The 2,500-nt window shown below is 45.4% G+C and overlaps 1 protein-coding gene across 6 annotated transcripts in view; it reads left to right on the top strand.

Moving 5' to 3' along the window:
- Positions 1–2,500, top strand: part of EBF3 (EBF transcription factor 3) — a 130,442-nt gene that overhangs the window by 2,956 nt on the left and 124,986 nt on the right. The window lies entirely within an intron of this gene.

The following is a 2,500-nucleotide window of genomic DNA, read 5'->3' as shown; positions in this document are numbered from 1 at the left end:
TCCTCTAGTCCATATTCACCTCTCAGTCCCCCATCTCCATAATTCAAACTCCATGCTCCAGGGGTCACCCAAACCCGTCCATTTCCCTGAGATCAGCTTCTGTTTCTTCTTCAAATCTCTGTCATACCTTGTAAATAACATAATTACAAACAGTTCCTTATTAAATTATTTAACCTGTCTTGGTCAACTTTTCCGATGATAACTACATGCCATCGGTACTGCGCCATAGCAATTAAAGACAGAAAGCTATTTGTTAGCTTTTGATAATGTTCAACTTTTTTTTTTTTCCGGAGAGATGTTTGACGATGGGGCGGGGAAGGGAGAATTACAGTGTTCTGAAAACCAGATTCCAGATATGTAAATTAAAACCACTCGACAAACACGCCATTTTTAACACAGAATTTAACTGGTGTGTGTGTTACAGACATATGTGAGAATAGCTTCTGCAATATATGTTTTGCTAACTTTTAAGACCCAAAACTAAGAGTAGATGAGTCTTAAATTTTTCCCTTCCCCAGCCTAACGGGCTACTCCATTCGGCACACAGGTCTAGGATTTTTTTTTCCAGATTTCAGTCTTCCTTCCCCACCTCCCTAAAAGTTTTTACTTCTCTTGACAAAAACAGGATTCGATTTAAATGTCCCCAGTAGTAAAATAGTGTGATTTTCTTTTAGAGAAAACCAGATCTGACAGGCAAACTACTATCACTCTGACAAAGACGAAGGCGTTGTACCCTTCAATACTTATTTCAATAGGTTACTTAAAGCCCCTTTTAAACTCTGGAGCGCTCTTGAGTTGACAATGTGGTTTTATTTCCTTTGTATAGACCAGCTAAATGTTTTCGGAAATCGCTGTAGCGGTCTAATTAAGAGGCTGATACAGGCAGCTATAAGTTTCGAGGCTGCTGAATAAAAGAGTACAGAGGCTACGTTTTAAGCACACTTTTATTGTTCATTTAGCTTCGTACCTTTGCAGTACAAACAGTGCTGAAAATAAAGGCTTTTAATCTCTCTTCACTGACGGGAGAAAAAATAGCCCAGTAACTGATCAAAGAGTCAATGGCGCTGAACCGACAGTTTATGGATTTCTGTTTGTGCTACAAAATAAAAAATAAATCACATATAAATACGGGGATTCATCAGAGGAAAAGTAACAATCGCCAGAAGTGATATGGCACGCTGCAGCAACAAACATTTGCAGCCACAGAGCCTGCTTGTTATGTCTGCGGTGACATATATTACTCGTGTGTTTTCAAAACAATACCTGTCTAGGTTACCGTTGCAACTGGGCCATCTTTCTCTTTAGTGACTAGTGCGATGCAGGCTTTAATTTAAAATAACAATGGTAATAACCATGGCCCTGTCAACACACAACTGGAAATAAAGTAAGTGTCAAAGGGGATGAGGAGGTTAGAGGGCACTGGTGATATCATGGGCACTGGTGATACAGTTTCCAGAGGGGAAGCCATGGCGAGGATTAGATCTACTGCATTTTTTTTCTTTCTTTTTAAAGAGGGACTTGGTGGAGAATCTCTTTTCTCAGCCCCACCGTCATTTTGGAGGCGTGCAAGGCTAGGGAGCGTGCACTGCAGCCGTGGGACTGGAAGAAAGTGCTCTCGTGGCTAGGCAGGAGCAGCCTGTTCAGGCCCCTGCAGCATTAGGAACAGGGGGACAGGAAGCAGAGGCAGGCTCTGGTAGCGGTGGCTGGCAGCCGTAGGAGTAGGGAAGCTGCAGTCGCTTTAGCGTGGTGGGGGGAAGCGGCGCGCGCGGGAAGCCTCTCCAGAGGAGCCGGGAAGGGGAGGGGGAGAAGCAGCCTGCGAGGACAGGGCTCTCTCCAGGGGTGTCTGGGGGGAGGGGGAGGAGGAGAAGCGGCGAGCGCGGAAACCCTTCTCCACAAGAAGCCTAGTGCAGCCAGGCTGCTGCTCAGAGAGTCCGGTCAGGCACAACGTCCCCCAGTCTAGCAGGAGACGGGAGTGGAGGGGCGAGAGCGCACCTATAGCTCCACACCATCTGTTAGAGCCTATGCTCAAAACCCACCCAAGCGTGTTCCCAGACACTGCCTTTTTACCAAAGAAAAATCATTGTTAGCAGTTTCAAAACAAACACCAGATTGCCCATTAGCACTTTCTTCCCAAATATCATCCAATAATAACCATATTGCTGTGCACGCTTCTGGGATTCCTCAGGGCGTTTAGACGCTTCTGGTTTTATCAGAAAATGCTTCTCTAACTACTTCAAAATGCACCGTAACCTGCTCTGCAGACGCTGTTTAGAAGCCTGCCTCATAAAATATAAGCAAGCCCCCCACAGCAGCTTGGTGTGCCGCGGTGGGCAGGAGAGGCAGAGTGCTTTCTCCCTCTCGCGCAAAATACTGCTCACACTATGAGTCTGGTCAGCCTAATGCAGCGTTATTAGTTGTGGCGTTAAAAGTATTGACATTAGCAGAAGAGTTGTCATGCCACATTTACGTTGTTGCTTCCAATACCCATATCGTTTAAATG

The sequence above is a fragment of the Mauremys reevesii genome, linkage group 7 (genome assembly GCF_016161935.1).
Source record: "Mauremys reevesii isolate NIE-2019 linkage group 7, ASM1616193v1, whole genome shotgun sequence".
NCBI classification, from domain to species: domain Eukaryota; kingdom Metazoa; phylum Chordata; order Testudines; family Geoemydidae; genus Mauremys; species Mauremys reevesii.
This window is presented reverse-complemented; position numbering and strand designations above follow the sequence as displayed.